The sequence below is a fragment of the Ctenocephalides felis genome, unplaced genomic scaffold (genome assembly GCF_003426905.1).
Source record: "Ctenocephalides felis isolate EL2017-DRISC unplaced genomic scaffold, ASM342690v1 CF-g0.4_SCAFFOLD_03571, whole genome shotgun sequence".
Taxonomy (NCBI): domain Eukaryota; kingdom Metazoa; phylum Arthropoda; class Insecta; order Siphonaptera; family Pulicidae; genus Ctenocephalides; species Ctenocephalides felis.
In genome coordinates, this window is record NW_020539725.1 from 69,912,745 (window position 1) to 69,933,808 (window position 21,064).

General features: G+C 28.7%; 1 protein-coding gene across 2 annotated transcripts in view; it reads left to right on the top strand.

Annotated features, from left to right (window-relative positions):
• LOC113384790 (terminal nucleotidyltransferase 5C-like) overlaps positions 1–21,064 on the top strand; it is an 82,730-nt gene that overhangs the window by 59,315 nt on the left and 2,351 nt on the right. Inside the window, exon 1 of one of the 2 annotated variants that reach the window (XM_026622547.1) lies at positions 6,960–6,990. The exons of the other annotated variant lie outside the window; for it this stretch is intronic. The gene's annotated coding sequence lies outside the window, so the exon portion shown is untranslated. Of the gene's footprint in view, positions 1–6,959; positions 6,991–21,064 lie in introns of those variants that run through there. 2 annotated transcript variants of the gene reach the window in all.

Consider the following 21,064-nt stretch of genomic DNA (forward strand, 5'->3'; position numbering starts at 1 on the left):
TATAAAATTTCGATTGACAAAAAAATCCTTTATTTTTTGGGTTTGTTATTGACTTCTATTTTTGAATGGAGCGTATTCAATTCATTGGTTATAAAATTACCAATAATAGTTTCTTTATATAAATTTTTCATTATTTGTTAATGTTCAATCAAAAGTTTCGTTACCTTAATAGATAGAGTTTAGCATGATGTAAGTTCTACTGCGTTTGATATGTTAAAGTGAATTGCTTCATGTATGTTTTGATTCAATTAATTGGGAGTAATGCAGTGCAATAATATAATTTAATCGTCGCCTATAGACCTATTACTACTTATTACTAGGTGACATACATTCAGTAAATGTAGCAACTACTGCGACGAACTGCATTTTGCACTTGCAGTGAATTAAATACCAACGATTTATTAAGGTCAGGGCTATATAGAAAAAAATTAATAAATAGTTGATTTTTTTATCTAAACTCACAAGTCGTACAAAATCAGATTCTGAAAAAGTTTTACTCAAAGTTTATAGAAATCATCAAAAATATTTGTTCAATGTCGGGGTCACCAATTTGGAAAAGTTTCTTATTGAAAATAAAATGTATAGAGAATAGTTGATTTTTGTCACCTATTTTCTTTTTTAAGCTAAATATAAATGAACTAAGTTTAAATCCATTCCACTGGTTTAATAAAATCTCGTTCCTTCGTAATAGCAGACTGCTTGTCGTTCTCTAGTGTTTTTTTATTATCGGTTCAGTTTTACTACATCGCCAGTTATTATTACCCAATTATTACCTGTTTTTCATCGCAATCGTACTTTGAATGTTTCTTATAACATTATTCCAAGTCTCCACTTTTCTAGGAACTGGTTTTTGTCATGCGATGTGAGTGAAAATGTCAATTGGTCGATTATTGCCGATTGCGAATCAGATGAATAATAATGATAATTGAAATATTTTAACAGGATAAAATTCAATTGAATATTGTCTAATCTTCAACTAACTTTAACACTTTCGTGGAACATCAGTAAAAACCATTAGCGTTTCTTAATCTTGCAACAGTGTTGTGGACAATAGCTTAACTTTGTATGCTTTGACAACAAAATGCCTTTTCTATGATATTTACTCATTTGACATCGGCTTTTACTTAGTATCATTGTGCAAACATTTTAAGACCAAAAAAATTCAATACTGCATTTAACCATTAAATAATGTAGTCCTAGATCCAAGATTCAAGTATATCATAATTCTATTAAAAATATAGTTCTGCAATTTTTTTCATATTCGCCAGACGTTTCACTTCTCCTCAAAACAGGTCAAGAAATCTGTGAGTCTTCTGTCGTGTGAAAAATGAATAACGACCGATGATTTGACACCGAAACCTCTTTAATGGTTCATCAATTTTATTATAATGTTTGCTATTGAAATAAACAACGTAAAACTTGTACAGAATGCAATAATCAATGTGATAAATGGCATTTTGTCATGCTTTGATATCCTTATTAGTCATGATTTAATTTGCATGAGAGATTTTATTTTCAATAAATTCGATTCGCATTCTTTGGAGATTTATGGATGCTTTGTTAAATGGCAAAGTTTAAACAAAACTGTATTTGTATTTATTTAGAAATGAATTTTGGTACTTAGGTAATAGGAGTTCAAATTGATGATAGGGCATTTACATACCTGCAAATAATTTCCAAATTAATTTATAGATACATAGACATGGTACCTCTTACCAGCCAGATATTGGCTAAAAACCATTTGCTATTTTTTGTGTATTACAAATGCATATATCTCAAAAACTATTTGAACTACCATAGAAATATTTTCATAGCAGCTTTCATTTTCTTATCGTTATTCTAGGGTTTACAACTAACTTGTTATTGGTAAACCCTGTAATTTGAGCCTTATCTGAGTAATTACTTACAATAATCTGTACAATTTAAACCGCAATATACCTCGTTATCCAATCCACATCAAGAGACTGATGTCACATTTATAGAATGACAAGACTAAACTCATGATCTGATTATTTTGGTTAACATAATTTTAGCAATTCAACATAATGCGATTAGAAATTATATTTAATATATCACCAACTGGGTATTAGATATTCCTATTAATAAAAAGAAAATCTTGCAAAAATGTATAAAATAATGGAAACTAGTAATACTGTGTGCCTATATCTGTTAATTTGATGTGCATATGTCTAATGATCAATTTTGTCCGCCTAATGTCACGTTTTACTTTTTTATTGGATTTGCGAATCCGATAGACCTGCTTCTCAATAATTTTGTAATTTTAATAAGAGCCACAGCAAAGCGTGGTCGGGTATGCAAGTATACATATAAAATATGAATGAAAAATAAATCGGAAAATACACTTACAGAATGAAAAAGTATCAGTCAGTCTGTGAATTTAAATAATCCAAATACAATATTAAATAATACTTAGATTTTATTTCATCAAAAAAATGATGAAAGATCAAATTGCTAAAAACATAAAAATATAACATTGAAAATATTTAATTTTTTTCTCAAGATCTCAATTTTTTTCAAAGCATCAAGGTTTAGTTAGCACATATATAATATTCAGTTTTAAAAAAATTGCTAAATTTAAGTAATATATCAAACCCTTTTGCTAACTAAGTTTCATTTCTTATTCTAAATAAAGACTGCCCAAATTTAATCAGTTCTGCAATTGGTCGATACAAATAAAATGGTTTTTGAACCAATCAAATTGGACGCTCGGTTCTTTCAAAAACTCAATTACCAATTCTGTCATTTTTTGCTTCGTATCTTCTAAATGACTAGACTTGCCTTCGGCAAAAAGTCATCAGCACGTCTCCTCATCATTAGGAATCGAATGTTTTTTGAATCATTCAAATCGGTTGATCTGTGTTCTCGAAATCGTTGACGAAAAATTGTATCCGCACATACACACACACACACATGAACTTTTTCTAAGGTATGCCAAAATGTTCAGGAACCTCTGAAACGTAAAGATATATAAAAATGCTCATTTTCAATTTTTTGCGAGTACTATAACTTACCCTACGGGAAGTTAAATATTTATTAACAATTTTGTTGGGTTCCGTACCAAGATTATTAATTTTTAGTGTTTACTTATACGTACCAAGCAAATTTCAAATTTTCCAAAATTTTTTTTTTCAAAATTATCAAAAATATACAAAGTTTTATACTTTAAATATGAATTTTAAATTTACAGTAATTATTTCAAATGCGTTATTCTGATCATAAAAAATATATCCTCAGAATGGATACATTTTCCACCTCTTGCTAATGTAAACTTTCTCAAGTGTTTTAAGTTATAAAATCGTCATATTATTACATTTATGAACGATAAAATATATAGTGATTATAATAATCAATTTAAAAATGTTTAAAACAATTGTTATTAATCATTGATCAATAATTATTAAATACTATTTTTTCTAGAATATTTAATTCTGGTACGGGAAGTTCCAGCAATTTGCCTTAAAGCACGATGCCATGCATCACTAGTTTTATGTTGGGGTCACCAATTAGTAAAATGTATGAAATCTTTTGCTGATTCGTTGATTTGTTATAAATATCGATTTCTCACGACTCTATTAGGTAAAGTCGTATTGGCTTTAGGGTTTTCTCTACTTTCCACTGGCTCTCATACTAAATCAGTTATATTCGAATTGACTTCTTGACTGACTTACTGGCGGATCTGAATCTCAATCAGCAACAGTGAAAGTTAGCAATGTGTCGATTCTGATTCTTCGATCAGGTACAACAGTACAACAATATGCGTCAGGAACATGATATAAAATATTCTCAAACGTTATTCTCACCATTTGGCACGTGCCGAGAATATCTATTGAATAATCATTCAGATGTTGGATTGATTTAGAGCCACGATTTTGATTATTGGAGTGGACGAAGAAAGTATCGAGTAAGGATTTTGTACATTGCTTTTGGTAACAAACTTATTTAAGTGAGAAATCGATTTGGAGTATTTATGATGATTATAAATGTCGAATAATAATTGGTATAATAATAATATGGCCCCTTAGATGATCAGTTACACTTATATTCAATCTTTTTTGCCCTACTCCGTAAATTAATATTCGTAATGCTATGTATCATAATGCCAAAATTCACATTTTTCCTACCAATTTCCCAGGATTTTCTGCCACTATTGGAGGAAAAAAATCTCCCTACAGCCTCTTGTCTATTATTAACGACCTCCGGTTGATTTCTCGCTCTCTTCTCGTATTGGCAAGCCGTTAGTTAAGAGATCTGTTAATAGGTTTATGTATTATTATGGTATGGTAAAACTTGCGAAGGAATGCGTTTATCGGCGTTCGTTTCTATATGGAAGGATAATTAATTTTGGATTAAAACTATTGAGCTCTAGTAGTGTAATGGTTGTTTTATTGATGATTTTGTAATAGCTGCCGAGGAAAAATGTGTGAGAAGTGTGTCGTGCATGACGATGCTGAAGAGATTGTTGGTCGTAAAGGATGAATTAGTTGTTTTTGTTTTTTAAATATTGGTATTTGGTCTATATCTCCAAAGTTGACTAATGAAGGTTTTTACTTCTGTTTTGATTAACATTTTAATTTTGACGAGCTTAACACATTTGTCACCTGTTTCGGGTACTAAAAATATATTTTTAGTTGACATCAACTGTGTGAAAGTGTGGATGGCAACTGTGATCAGTAGCTCTTATAAAACACTAAAGCTACATATGCAGGAACTTAGTGATCTTGAGGACGACATATACAAACAAAAGACTAGTCTGTAATTTCTTTACGTATGCACCAAAGTCATAGTTTCTGATTCAAATCAGTTGAAGATTTGGTTATAGTTCTTCATCTAGTACTTCTCAAATGCAAATTGAGTCGTTCAAATAAGATTTTGCGATAATCTCACCTAATACCATAATTAACTACTTCCTCGTGAATTAAACTTCTGACTCGGACGTCAGTTAGTATTACGCAATTTACATCTTCCATTGCGCATAATTTCTAAAGACATCATCTTTGACTTGATTTCCAATTAAGGAATTGTCATTTATACAAAACAAGATGTTTTATTGAACATCATTTTACTGTCACTTATTTATGATTTGACTTTTGCTATATGACCCAATGATCAATATGATGGAATAGACCTAGGAATAGTCCATTTTATACCTTGCCCATGATGATGATTTTGTCGTGTGTCATTCATGAAGATGTCAATTTAAAATTTAATATGATAAACTAATATAAAACCGTTGCATCAAAGTGGCATATTTCTCTAGGTTTGCTTGCTAAGATGGACGTTTCGCAATTTTTAGTCTGAAATCTTTCCGGCACATTGAACAAATTATTTATTGACCGATAGTTAGATATTTGTTCTTTCTTTTTGTATCAAACTGTGACTATTGCAAATACTTAATAACAGTATTTCTTCTTCTATTGTGCAGTACTTGGATATTCAAATTTGCGATGATGTACAATTGATGGATAACTTTCGTAAAGTAATTTGTTTTGGAAGGAGAAGTTTGTTTATGCTAAAAAAAACGATCTGCTAATTTTATGTTTAACCAACGTATCAAGTCATTCTGAATCAAATGATACCCAATTACTGAGAAACAAGAGTCTGATTGTTCCAAAATTCAAGATTATATTTTGGTGAAAGTGAAATTTTTTGCATCTATTTCTCTTAATTCCAAAACTGTCTGATGATTGTATCTACCCTTGCATCTGACCACATCACTATATATCTTCAACAATAATAACACCTCCAATCACAATTACATCTGTCTAATTATTATTACTCCGGATAAACAAATACAAAATCATTTGTTCAGTATTGTTTTGTTTGTGAAATGTATGCAATATCACATCTTACTATTAATATTGCGAAACTTTGCACGGAATAATACTTGTTTTATCCAACACAGGACGAATTGCGAGAAGTTTCTCCAAGTCAAATTTAATTACATTATTTACTAAATGTTCTCTGCGAAGTAATTGTCTCCGTTTTGATTATATAATGCAATCATTTCTGTAAGACTAGAATACGTGTGTTATTTATAATAATAATCTTCCTTAATAAACATTCTTCTGGGATGAAGTGATGGTAGAATGTACTTGTGCATTTTGTGGTTGCTTAGAAATGTTTTGGTAATCGAATTCCGAAAATCGAAAGTGGTAAACTTCACTTCTCAGGACTTGGGTGCAAATAACAAATAACAAATTTTATTTAAAATTTAAAAAAAAGTTTTAAGAATTTAGTTTTTTTTTAGAGCGATCACTCTGCGTTGCTGCTTTAGCGATAAAATATCGAAGCGCGTAAGCGCCGCGAAGCAGTAAACAAAATCTGTAAATATTATCTCTATGAATTATCTGATACTTTTATGTGCACATGACTAATGATTATTTTTGACCGTCTAATCGCATTTATCTGGGTCTTCAAAATCGCTGGTCCTTCCTTACCAAAAATTTAATCAGTTCTTCATTTCGTCAATACAAGTGAAATTTTTTTTGAATCGTACATATCATTCCAAGATTCCGTACCAAAATTTTTAATTACGGTACGGGAAGTTCCAGCACTTTGCCTTAAGGCATGATGTCATGCACCCCACTAGTTTTTGTCTATTATTTGAGTAAAATGTACACCTGTCCACCTGTCTATTACAATTCTTTTCTACGTAATTGAATATTCGTACGTGCGCAATACGGTATCTTTTAATTTATGCTTTCACATTTACAAGTAAACTTATATTAGAATCGGACGCCTCACAATATTATCTTTCATATTTCATAAGATAATAATAAATGTTCAGCTGTATCCGAGATAAGACGAAATTTAATTTTGTACGCAGTTTGGGAAAATTTAATCAGTTGTTTTGTGGTGACGGTGAATGATAAACGTATTTTTTGGTGTTTCGGTAATTTTGTGCGCAAATTTTGTTGGAATTATAAAAATATGGGCAGTGACAGTTGCAGTTCTTCGATTTACGAGTTTGTAAGTGTAATGTAAAATATAATAGACAGTGATTTTGCTAAATATTAGAAATGTTTTTATTAACAACCCGTAGGGTGTCATATATAAATCGCAAAAAATGGAAAATGAAAATTTTTGGATATCTTCACGTTTCAAAGGTTTCTGAACATTTTAGCATTCTTTAAAAAAATTGATGTATTCGTGTGTGTATGTGCGGATGTTCTTAAAATTTGTTTTTTCTAATTATTATATATTTGCATCATATCAAGAAGATGATCATCACTCATAGAATTTTTGGAAATTTTGGGCTAATTACAAGCAATGCAATTTTAATGCTTACTTCTAAAATTAATTTCTTAAAATTAATTTTTTTTTCAAATTATTATATATTTGCATCATGTCAAGAAAACGATCATGCTCAACTAATTAAATTTTTGGAAATTTTGGGATAATTGCAAGCAATGCATTTCTAACGGTTTCTTGTAAAACAAATTTAACATAGGAATATTATTATATAAAATTATATCATGTTAAAGAGACTATTATGCTCAACTACTAATAGTTCCTGAATTATACAAATTTATTATTATGAAATTTAAATTATAGTTGTTAACATTAGCAAAATTAAAAAAAATAAAAAAAAGGAATTTAATTTTGATATGATTTAATTTTATTAATGAATTTATATTATTAATGAATTATTATTATTTCATACATATTACTATAAATATTTACATAACTAATATTTTATCGGTTATTAATTTTATGATAAAACAAAAAGCAAAATTATGGAACAAAAACACAATTAAGTTATCAGTAAAAAAATTTACATATTTGCTTGCGTAAAATCGTGTTCTCGAATTAACTTTTCAGTGCATAAAATTTAATTAGAAATGTGTATGTTTTACTAAAAATAATGAAATTATCATGTGTATGAATTTTTATTGAATTAGTTAAATATTTATTTAAAAATATTATATATAAAATAATATTTTTGAATAAAATGGACAAACCATCAGGTTATATTAGGGTTTAATATTGGTATAGAGAAATTTCGGCTTCTTTTTTGTTCACATTTGTGAATTACAATCTATCGTTTTTTACACAACATTCAGTAATTTTGATGGTTCATTAAAGGTAAAAAGGTCGAAAGGTCACCCATTGGTGTTCGATACGATGTTGAATTTTTGGATGTGTAATATAAAATATATTCTGAGTATCAAAAACACTTTTTTGGTACCCATTTATTACAAATTAACCGAGCATCTAAAATTTATCTTCAATTTTTCAAAAAAGGTTCCAAATATTGAAAATAATGCATTAATCTACATAGTTTAACTATCTATTAACTTACAATTAAATATGATTATAATAATGATTAAATTTTATTAAATATGCTCTTAATAGGATTCATTTGAATTTTTACTATAATTTATATGCATTTTCCCAAGATTTTATCATTGCGTTTCATTATGAAAATAAAATATAAACGACTGGAATATGTGACGTCAAATTTTGTTATCTTTTATCAGTAAAACGTACCTGATTATTGTAATAAATCTTGTTTGTGAAAATATTAGTTTTTCGTGAATGGATTCATATTTTTATGATTTTAGTAAAATAATAATTAATTACATGCATAGAATAATTTATAACAAAATAAAAAATCAACTTAATAATGAACGTAATATACTTTAATTTAGTTATTCATTTTAACCAGTTGGGAAATAGGCAGAATTTTGGATATTGACAAGTATATTCATCATATTTATAAAACAGTGGTTTTTTCAATTAAAATTTTTGAAACCTAAAAAACAAAATATATTCTGGAATATCTAGTGGTTTATGAAATGTTGAGACTATGATTGTAGCACAAAATCACTTTAAATGTGTAAATATTTAATAATATTATATTTAATTATTTATTAAGAGATAAGAACGTTTATCAATGATTTTGACCGTTCCTGCTTATTTCTAAACAATTTTTTTTTAAATTGATTATAATAGTTCACATTATGTTTCTTTAATTTATTTTATATGGCTTTAGATATTTAGTTCATTTAGCTAGTTATATTCTTACACAAATTTCTTAACATTTTGGGGTTTAATAAATTAATCTAAGTATTGGTATAAAATTATAAAATTATAAATAATTTTGTATATTTTTGTCAAAAATAAGTACTGATGTCAAAATTTGTATATTTATTGAGAATTAATGCTTTTCTTCTTTATATTAGGGAATTATATTTCCTTCTACTATAAGAAAAAGTGTAGAAATGTAATATTTAAACTTAAACTTACTTTGTACACATGTAGATCGTATCTTTTCATTTTCATCGCATTTGTTTTTTTCACTTGATATTATGTGCACGTACCATGGTTTTATTATTTGCATTTATGGTCACTGCGTTTTTTACGATTCTGCATAAATCATTTCGAAATGTTCGGGAAACAAATTCATATAAATATCGAGCTGGAAAAGAATCGCAAAAATGCAATCAGAAATTTTCATTATTTGTTGGTAAATGTTGACCCGACATTGATCAAAAGTTTCTCACACTCCTGCAGTTTAAGACTTCTCTGACCAAGCAAAATTTTTTCCTCCGTTTTTTATCGAATCGCATGTAAGAATGCATTTAATGGAATATTTTTCTAGGTGACATAATCGCTGCATAATAATGTTATTTGGACGCTTTCGTTTTATCTAAAATCTCAAAAGTTACGACTTCAGAATTGCCTTTTATGAGTCGCATTTACGTGCCACAACATGTGTTAACTTGTGCTCAAAGGTAAACAGAAAATCTCATATCTGAGAATTTTATCACTTAATTTCCTGACAATATGAAAATTTTCCGAGACGTAGGTACATTGAAGTGAAAATCAACCTTGGAGATATTTTCAGGAATTTTTTAACGGAAGATGATCTATATGATAAATGATACATAACTACCAATAGTTTTCATTGATTGTTTTTGGAAACTTACTATATCGTTATCAGTTAACTATCATTTTACGGGACTATATATATAAAATTTAACTAGTTGGTATTTGTATTTGCCTTGAGGCAAGTTGCATGAACTTCCCGATATGTGTAAATAATCGACTTAATCAATAAAATATAAATTAATTTATGAGTGATTGAAAGTATTTCGAGTGGATTTATCACACAAAATTGAAAACGAACAAATACTCTATTGTTATACCAAGTAAATCATCTAATTTTAATTTTAACAAAAGTGAAAAAAACTAATTTTTGATTTTTTAAAAACAATTCGGTAGTATGAGCTTAAATTTGGACGAAAAGTTGAACACTTTTTTCCAAATTACAAAGAAACGGCTCGGCCAATCGTTGCCCAAAACTGAGAAACGATAATCCTGTTCTAAATACATTGAATGGTTTTTAAATTTCTGAAATCGGTTCAGGCGTTTTTGAGCAAACGTCGATAAAAAGTCTAATTTTGACAAATTCTAAAAAAGATACCAATTTTTGCAAACTTTGACGAATTTTTAAAGCTAAACGAGTTGTCGTAGGGCGGTAGTATTTTAGTATGATCTAGAAGACTATGGTATCTACCGTCAAAAAAATAATAATAAAAATCGTCGAAATTTTTTTTTAATACTTTATTACAAGAAAACGGCCCGGCCGAGCTTCCAAAAACTAATCAGCACGATTTCCAACAAATATCTTTCGACCGGTTTTTGAATTTTCAGAATCGATTCAGAATTGCCGGCTAAAACGTGGAGGAAAATTTTTTCACTTTTCAACTATTTATAAAGAAACGGTTTGGCCGATCGTCGTACAAAACTGACAAACAATAGTTCTCATCGAGATACATTTTAAATTTTTGAAATATGTCGAGCCGTTTTTGAGAAAACGTCGGGTTATGGCAAAAAATCTGTTTACACATACACACACATACTTTTTCCAAATTTGGTCTCACTCGATTCAGTATGGCTTGAAACGTCGAGAAAACATAAAATTAGCGAATCGGATTTTTTGATAAAAACATTAACTTCTCCTTCGGTAAGTTAATAAATAACGGATGCAAATTTGAATTTTTCATTTTTCATTTTTACAAAATCCCATTTTGATTTCCACAATTGATATATTATATCGATTGATTCCAATCAATTCATTCTGATAAAATTAAACTTATAAATAGCTGTACGTTTCGAATTGTTCGTTCAACAATAATTATTTACAATTATCGAACAATGCTCGTTTGTCGTTAATTGTTTTCGTTCGGAGAATCTTCTCCAACATCAACAAGTTGCTTTTCTTGTTTTGTTGTTTGGTTGTTGATACTCTGTTCTGTTCTTCTGACAATTTGTAAACATGTATTTGCATTCTTGATTCACGACTTGGAAAAAAAAAACAGAAATGGTAAAGTTGAGGTAAATTTATATAAATTCATGTACGGTGACTAGATATTTTTTGGAGGTTAGAAAAATGCTCTATATGTGATAAATAGAAATTTATGTAAATATTTTTGAATGTGGGATAAATTTTGTTTTCCAATATGGGTCCTATATTGGCATTCTGTGTTACGTAAATATTACTTACTTAGTTGCGTAGATTTACAATATGGGTCCCATATTGAAAATCATTTTTACTAAAATTTTTATAAAATTGTTTGCAAATAGTTTTACTTAAACCGTTCAACTATTTCAATTACATTCACGTTTTGTGTTATAACTCTACAATTCAAATCCTAATTATTCTTATGACCTATAAAAAGCAAATATTCAACAATTTAGAAAGCGGGTACCAATATTGTAAAATCAATGTTTTTATACTTTCGGTGACGCAATAGTTTTTATGATATCATAACCTGGCACCGTAAAGTTCATTTTTAATTACGAATATTTAATTACCTGTTTGACTAAACAAGTCATGCCACTTTATACTTATATCAAACGTCCTTGTGGAAAGGATTGTGAATAACATTGGATAGAAAATTCACTTTTTATATTGAAATGGGAAATTGAGTTTTGATAAAATAAATTGAAGGATTCTAGTTCTGGTAAATTCTAACTATTTAGCACGATTTCTTTGAACGCAGTTTAGTTGTGTCTTTTGTTGAGAAACTGTTTTTTCTACAGCTGGTCGTAAATATAGATAATATATTGCATAAAAGGAAAACAAAAGATGTGAAAACCAATTTACAGAAGCAATATTGTAAACCTACGCAGACAGTCAAATCCTACGCAAAAATTCCACTTGTACTTGTTCATTTGCATAAGTAAACAATGAAACGTTCAGATAGTTTTTGTGCAATAAAATAATTCCCATGAACTGTTAATTATAGAAAATAATTGAATTTCCCGTAGGGTAAGTTATAGTAATCGCAAAAAAATCGAAAATGAAAATCCTTAAATGGTTTACGTTTCAATGGTTTTTGAATACTTTGGTATACCTTAGAAAAAAATGGATGTATGTATGTGTGTGTGTGTGTGTGCGCATACAAATTTTAGTCGAAGTTTTCGGGATCACCGATCAACCGATTTGAATAATTTAAAAAAAACATTCGATTCGTATTGATGTGGAGACGTACTGATTAGTTTTCATTATAGACAGGTCCAGCCGTTTTGAAGATACGGAGCAAGAATTTAAAAAATGACAGAACAAAGTGGCCGATTTAAATGATTAAAAAAAACATTCCATTCGTATTGATGTGTGGACATAGTAATTAGTTTTTGGTATAGGTAGGTCCAGCCGTTTCGAAGATATAGAGCAAAAAGTGCAGAATTTCCGAATAAATCCTAGACATCTGCTCATAGCGTTTTGCGTGAGCATGTCGTTATAGCTGAGTTGGTTGGCACGTCACTGCAATTTGAAGTAGATAAGAAAATCAAAACTGATCGGGTTCGAATCCCACGTTTGTAATTTTTTTTTTATTTTTTTTAATACTTTTTATGTTTGTATAGTTGATATTACATGAAATATTTAAAATTGTTTAACTCAGTACACATATTTCGCGGACGAAAAATTGATGCATTTGAAATTAAATATGTTCATTTCAACAATAAATCCGCTTAATTAGATTTTGTTTATATATATATTCCATCCAAACATATATAAACAACGCCGTCTAATTTAGTAAGTTTTCACATTTTGTCTACAAGGAACAAATATTGAAAATTCTAGTTTTTATAATATTTTTCAAAGACATTTTTGTTGACTGATTATTTTTATTCTTTGAATGTTTAATTACGGTACGGGAAGCTCCAGCAATTAACCTTAAGGCACGATACCATACACCACTAATTAACAAATATTTTTTCCCTTTATCCTCAGGTCGTGTACTTTTTTATCTTACCCATGTAATCTGATAAATACCTGATTCCATCAATTGCGCAGGGCATTCTACTTGACTGATACGACAACATGTATTTGTCAACTTCCCAATCGATCATCATGATGTTCTTATATTTTCTTCTGTAGAATTTTATCCAATGTTTTATTGAGCGAAAACACGACGGAGGCGGCTTAATCGAACATGTTCCTTTGACGTTTCTGACGATATCACAGAAATAAGGAGGAGAAAATCGATCAGAATGAGGCGTTTTATTAATGGCAAAGGGCTGATCGTAATGAGAGGTCTTGTGGAAGAAATTGGAGGAATTTTTATTGAAATTATTGCTCATCGAGTCTCTTTTGGTCTAAGGGCTAAGAACGTGGGTCAACACAAACTAGTTTCAGATTTGATTCTAATTAAGACCAGCTTGATATCAAGCAGTATTATATAAATACCTCTATAAAATATTTGATAATTTGATGTGCATTTTTATTTTTTTATTAGATCTTTGGAACCGCTGAACTTTTCTTGCCAAAAATTAAATCAGTTCTTCATTTTGTCAACACAAAATTCAAATCGGACGCTTTGTTGTCCCGAAAATTTAATTACCATTTTTGGCACTTTTTGCCCCATATCTTCAAAGTGGCTATACCTGCCTTGACCAAAATTAATACTCACGTTTTCACATCAATACGAATCTAATGTTTTTTGAAATATTAAAATTGGTAAATTTGTGTTCTCAAAATCGTCGACGAAAATTAGTATCTGCACATACATACATACATTCTACACACGCACACAAACATCGTTTTCTTTAATGTATGCCAGAAGTTGTTAAAGAAGTTTGAAATTTTTTGGAATTTCAAAAAAAAAACTTTTTTCTAAATATTTTGAGAATTTAAATTTTTTGAAAATATTCGTTTTTTAGTTGAAATTTTCGAAATATTCTCAAATTTTTCTAAGAAATCATTTTTTTTCAAATCCTTCAAAATTTAGTTTTTGTTTTTAAATGAAAAATTCGAAAATTTGAATTTTTTGAATCTTCGATTTTTTTGAAAATGTTGATTTTTTTTTTGAAAATTTTCAAAATTACTAAATTTTCTGTAAATGAATTTGCACACTGTCAGTTAAAATTATTTATGTCGAAAAAATAATTGTGTTTTAGAATTTTTGCTAGATTTAAAATTAAAATACTTAAAGCACGACTAGTTTTAGTTTATTTTCTACCGATGCATTGAATTAGTTTTATATAGAGTTCCTTCTACAAGCATATTAATCAATTTCCTTTCCATAAATCATTTTAATCGCAAAAGCAGGATGTCAATTTGTTTTCGAATCGAAAATCAATAAATCATTCAAAATTGTTTACTCACAAAACATTATCAGAAGTATAATATTATATCTCTATACATGCAATTGGCTGTTGTCGCGAATATTGATCTATATTAATCCATAACATAATTTATTAAGGCTATTTTTATTGATTAATTTTTAATGATAGATAGATTTAATTAACATTTTGCTGGTCCTTTAATTTAATTTAGTAATTTCTTCGTGGCAGCCTTCACATTTTCCGACTAGAATGCAAAAACTAATCATTTCTGTTGTTGGGCATCGCGCGTGGGTTGTCTTTCCATTTACATAATAATTATTTGACATTTTGCTGTATCTTGTATATATATATATATATATAACCTTTCCCATTACTTCTGCTCATTCTAGGACCTACCTAAAACAATTTCCACGTGCCAAGTTCTAATTGCTGATAAATCATCACATTTTATGTTGAGGAAAAATTTAGTTTAAGTAGTGTTTTGAATTTGATAAAGAATTTTTTCTATTCTTTATTTTTCTTCTATTATGAGGAAATTGTGGTAGAATGCTGTTAGCTTTCTTTGTTCAATAATCCTCTTCCGCTATCGCAAAAGAAGAAAGATGGTCACTTCATGTAGAATACTAATGAATTCGAAATCGCTTTGGACGAACCTTATACGACTGTATAATCTTATAAATACAGAGCTGATGGATGATACTTAAAGTAATAAAGAAAACAAAACAAGCCCGAAAACTAGGGTTGCTCCAAGGAATTAGGAGTCTCAGTGGAAAGTTACGTAATCAATCCAAATTCTGATAACTCATTTTTACTTTGACTTTAACTAGATATCAATAACTTTCAGATAATAACATATTTGATTAGATGATTTTAAAGATTTAAAAAAAATACTATAAGCTATGTTCTGAAGTAGTTTCGGTGTTTCTGGCTTATTAGAAAAGTTGCAGTAAAATTCAACACTAAACAATTATTAGTATATTTTTTGGTTAATCTTACTCCAATATATTGTATAGGGATACATACAATTCCACTAAAATTTATATCAGGTTTTGTTATCATAAAAGGTTTTTGTTGTAACTTTTTATCTCAAGTTCAATTTGAAAAACTCCAGAAGTAAAATTGGTTTTAGGAACATTAGGAAAAGGTTGTACAGCGAATTACAAGAAATAAGATTTTGTACAAAGTCATTAATTTTTACAGCAAATTTTACTGGCAAATCACTCAATGTTGAAAGTTAGGATGTAGTATTTTGTTAAAATCGAAAATTCTGCAGCAAATTGTTCTTCAAGTGATTCTCATAAGTGTTCCATGAATCCAATAACTTTGAAAAAAAAATTGTTGGAAATCTATCATCTAGAAAAAGGCTCTCCACTACATACTGCACAAGCAATATTTTAAGATAATTCAAAATGATGAAAAAGTCTTAAAAAAAATGTAAATTGAAAATGCAAATAAACAATTTCAATAGCTTTGTTATCAGGAAGAGTACCAACTATGAGTACCAAAAAGTTGATAATTATTCGAAAATTTGAAACAATGTTCGATTTATTTACTTGTTGTTTATATTACTTTATATAGAAATTTAATTTTTAGAAGTTTCAATGATTGAAATATAATATATAGAATCGAGCGAATAGCCTTTAAATCTGGGAATTTGATTGACTTTTGTGGTAAATTGCACGTTTTTTAATAATACTAGCAAATAGCTTATTTTAATAATTTGTTATATTTTAATTTTACCAAATAAAAGCACATCGGGCTGTAAAGTTTAATAACGTGAGCTAGCAAAAACTAGTTCTGTGCTCAAATCCAACCTTTGCCAGCTCAATATCAAGTAGCATGATATCAAACTTCCACTTGAAGTTATAGATATCAAAAATAATCTCAAATGCAAATTTTTTGTTAGCATTTCTGTAACACATGATGCCAATACTATTATATATACATATACAATATATACCTACATGGTGTCCCAGAACTCAACGTCAAGCTGAAACGGGATGATAGTATTGATTATAACTATCGTTAAAAAAATTAAAAAAGTTTTGAAAGTATAAAAAGTTTTGATGTTTTTAGTGTCTTTGATAAAATAAAATGGCCATTTTTTGGTTATTGTGTTTTATTAATTTTCATTTCTGAGACAACAGTAAAAAATAATGACAAAATTGCCTAATTTAATTTCTAAGCAATAACACGATTTGTTAAACTATGAATTTAATAGTCCATAGTCGCACTTCTGAGTTTTCCCCTCGAGAAAAATACAAGGATAGGATGCACTTTAGCAAACGCAACTTATGGTACATTTGGATTTGATTTTTTCGAGACAAAAAAGTACAAATATAGTTTATAAATAAATTAAAATCCATCTATTATACCAGCTCTTTTATTACTGGTACCTACATACGTTCAGGATGACGAGACGAGAACGCGCATTTTCTACGGAAAGAAAAAGTCGAACAAAAGCAAAAGTTGGTTCGGATTTGACACAGAATGCGACTCAAGTGAAGAAGTTAGTTGGGTCACAGACACTGAAATCAATACATACACATATATATATATATATATATATATATATATATATATATAATTTACAAAGTGGTCAAACACCTAGAACAGACAGATACGGAACTATTAATAGTCGGATTCCATCACAAAGCCAACGATTGAGAATTTAGATGACGATTTATTTTCAAACTGGTTAATTATAGATACAAAAGTCGTTTATTAGATGATATTTTTAGATTTATCTTGGATAGGACTGAAATAAATTCATTGTTCTGATTTTTCAATACTTGGCTAAAAAATGTGTCAGAACTTGTCTGCTAAAATATATGTGAAAAAACCTAAATTGTTTCAAGAAATATTAACATCTTCGTGGACGTTAATGCTACAGCATTTATTTTTATTGTGATGCAGAAGAATATGAATAGCTTTTAAATTTTAAAGTCAATTATTTTGAATTTTTTTATATAACTTTACGTTTTTGTTATTATTGCACCTGTCAAGGTAATGACTAACTTTACAAGATTTTTTATGTATTTTCGTTTCACTTTATCTTTTCTAATTTTTTCTATCTACTTAACTTGGGTAAGCAAATTGCGTTAAATAGAAGCGTAATACTTGACGTGGATGCTATAGCATTCATCTCGTATGTAACGGTTAAAATATGATAATCTGTAAACGGTTTCTAATCAATTTTTGGGCCAAAGTAAACACCCTTTATTAGTGTGTTCGAACGTATTTTCGTTTTATTGTATCGACCATGAAGGTGACAATCTTCATGGCATTAAGCATTACAGTGTTTGTGTATTACACGAAGTTCTATTTAATGATATTTATTTAATATCATTTTGCTTATTTATATTTTTAGAAGAAAGGCAGATTTTTATGAAATCTGTAAAGATATAATAAACCAGAAATATTAGATCTTCAAATGATGAAACATGAATAAAGCTAGAAGTAACACTTATATAATTTTATTATAATTTTATTTAATTGATTTATCAAGTTTATGATCTTAGCGAGTAATTATTATTTATTACAGTAAATTCTGTTTTTACAGTTTAAACGTTCTAAAATCTCACGCAGAATATTTTTTTCACACGATTCTTTTTATTGCAATCAAAGTTTCATCATTTGTTCTACATGCACTACACTTGTCTTAGTATTTTATACTAATAGAGTGTTTTTATTATGTGTATAAAGACATTTGCACACACATACACACACATAAAATAATTATTTTGAGTGGAATAAGCAATTTAGTCAAAATATACTCAAAGCCTCAAAATCAAGATAAAATTGGAAAATGGAAATACAGAACAAATATAGAATATTTTAGTGTAAAATCTAATTAGTCATCTCTGTTGCATGTGAGCATTATTAAATAAACATTCATATCAATAACATTTGACAAAATTTAAAAAAATGTATATAAATCACACACTTGACACTGAGCACTGATACACTATCATTCATTTTCATCTGCACTTGACTTACACTATTAATTTAGTCTTGAATGCTATTTTATTTTCTACTAATTCTTACTATTCACCTTCATTTTATTTCAAGCATGTTTATAACCTATCTAAGCCTGCTTCAATGATAAAGTCATATTTTAATTTGAAAATCAAAAGTAGATCATTTGTAGTTAGTCAATTTCTTAATATATTCATGGTTGTTTATGATGTAGTCTTAAAATTTTTCATATAGAAGCCAATTCTTGGATCAAATGGGTATGTTATGGTAATTCTATGTTACGGGTCTATCTTTATATGAATTTCTGATTTCGCTTGGGGCAATTCTGCCATAGTAGAGCTCATAAAATAGGCAACGCTCTCTTAAGCTTGTTATTAGTAATTAAAATTATGAAAATGTTTATCTCTTTGCCGTGCGATCAGGCATATTTTACATATAAACAAGCAAGGAATAATGTTATCATAACAGAATTCTATATGGTGCAGTTATCATAAGATTATTATTTGCTTATTTATATGTAAAATACGCCTTATCGCACGGCAAATAGATAGACATTTTTATAATTTTAATACCAAGAACAAGCATTGCCATGACAACGCTATTTTATGAGCTCTGTTACGGCAGAATGGCCCCAGTTAAGTATTTGCTATTCTATTAGGCGTTTCACACATCAGAAAGTTGTACTCAAGATAAATTTTTACTGGAGGTTGAATTTTATGTGTAAAACACCCTGATAGCAGTTACTACAAATTCATACAATTATAGACATGTAACATACCTGCATCTATCAAAATAGAATCACCATAACATACCTATTTTATCCGAAAATTGGCACCCATAGTATTGTCACTAAACCTGCATCTAGTTACTTGTAACTAGTGATGTGCCAAGTCGAATCAAGTGATTCGAATCATTCGAATCAAGCCTTTAACGACTTGATTCGAATCAGATTTTACTTGATTCGAATCAACTCGTATCAAGCCGCGAAATATTTACTGTGATAAAATATGTATTAACACGAATTTTTTATAAATATAAAATTTTTCATAAATATAAATATAAAAAAAATGTTTTAATTTAATTCAATATTATAATAATATAAAAAATAAATATCATAAATATAAAAAATAAATAATGAATTAAATCATGCGAGCCACCCGACTTTAATATGCTTAAATGTATCAGCCGACTCCAATCGTCTTTATATAACTTTAACCGCATTTATCGACTAACTATATCATCCGACTTCATATGACTCAAACCGAATCAAGCGGCGATATGAGTTATTCCGACTTATTATGAGCCAACTCGAATCAAGCGGCGTTATGAGTTGTTCCGACTTCAATTCTGATTCGAATCATCCCGACTTCAAGCCGTTCGAGCGATATGAGTTAACCGTATGGGCGATACAGTGCGTCGTCGTTCTTGCGTGTTTATTTATTTTACGAAGAGCTGCGAGCGATTTTGTTCGTGAAATATCAATACCCAATTTTGATAATAATTAAGTGTTTTAGATCTTAAATGTTATCAGAATAAACCACTCGAAATTATGAAACGAGTTTCGGGAATCTTTCAATATAATTCTCTTTTGAAACAATTACTAAACACCAGAAAGTCAGTAAATAATATGTTAACTTCTAATTATGTAAGTAATGGCAAATTCACATTAATTAAATTAACTTTCAGCTCTCAGTTTAGATGCGATCCTTTACTGATTACATAGTAAAATAAACAATCGACCCATGATTCCAAATATTATTTTATATACTTTAGTGATGCACAATTGTTTGGTAATCTATTATGGTAAATTAATTTGAAGATATGTTTCAGCCGTCTTCAAAATTATATCATTTTTAATAATTTTCAAAATATACTTTTTGGTAGTAATTTATGATTACAATTTCTACTTTGTCGGTTATATTGGTTGAACTGACAATTTTGATTATAAATTTGGATCACTTTTACTAAATTAATACATCCATGATTTTTTTTGTCCATATATATACTTGATTCGAGTTGATTCGAATCATGATTCGAATCAGATTTTTTTCTGATTCGAATCATTCGAATCGGGAATTTTTCGAGTCGGCACATCACTACTTGTAACTTATTTTTTGGAAGTTTTATATATAGATTTTAATTATAACAATCTTGCTCAAATATAATACCATTCTTTTCATTTTGTTGATATTTCACTTAATAATTTTTTTTCTGAAGCAGTATTTATTTGTACAATAATAGCCCGGTCGATTTACGCATTTAAGTTTACTATAACTCATAATGGGCTGTAACTTGGCAAAGTAATTTGAAATACAATTATAAAAGTAATCTCAAAAGTTCTTATCGATCCGATGGGAGCTAAAAAAATGGTACAATGTCAAAGAGCAAAAAAATGATCATTTTTAGCTAAATTTTCAGTTTTATCGCAAAATTACCTGAACAATACTGTGGATCTACAAAAAATGCATTAATACTTCTTTTGCTC